We start from the raw sequence: 296 nt of genomic DNA on the forward strand, positions 1-296 counted from the left end.
ATAAAAATAATGATTATACTCAGTGGCATATTTTCATATTGTTTATGGGGAAGGATTACCATTTTTCTAAAAAATAAGTGATTTTATAATATCATAAAAAAACTATAAGGTACAAATTAATAATTTTATTATTAAATTATTGAACACAAATGAAGAGTTATTTACAACCACATGATATTATGTTTTTTTTCTCTGTACCTTCGTAGCAAGTCATTTATGACTTGTACTCTTTTTTCTGGGAGGTTGAGACCCAGGACCAATTAAAATTAATTTTTTTAATTTATAATTATTTATTT

The sequence above is a fragment of the Sipha flava genome, unplaced genomic scaffold (assembly GCF_003268045.1).
Source record: "Sipha flava isolate LNK unplaced genomic scaffold, YSA_version1 18587_pilon_pilon, whole genome shotgun sequence".
NCBI lineage: Eukaryota > Metazoa > Arthropoda > Insecta > Hemiptera > Aphididae > Sipha > Sipha flava.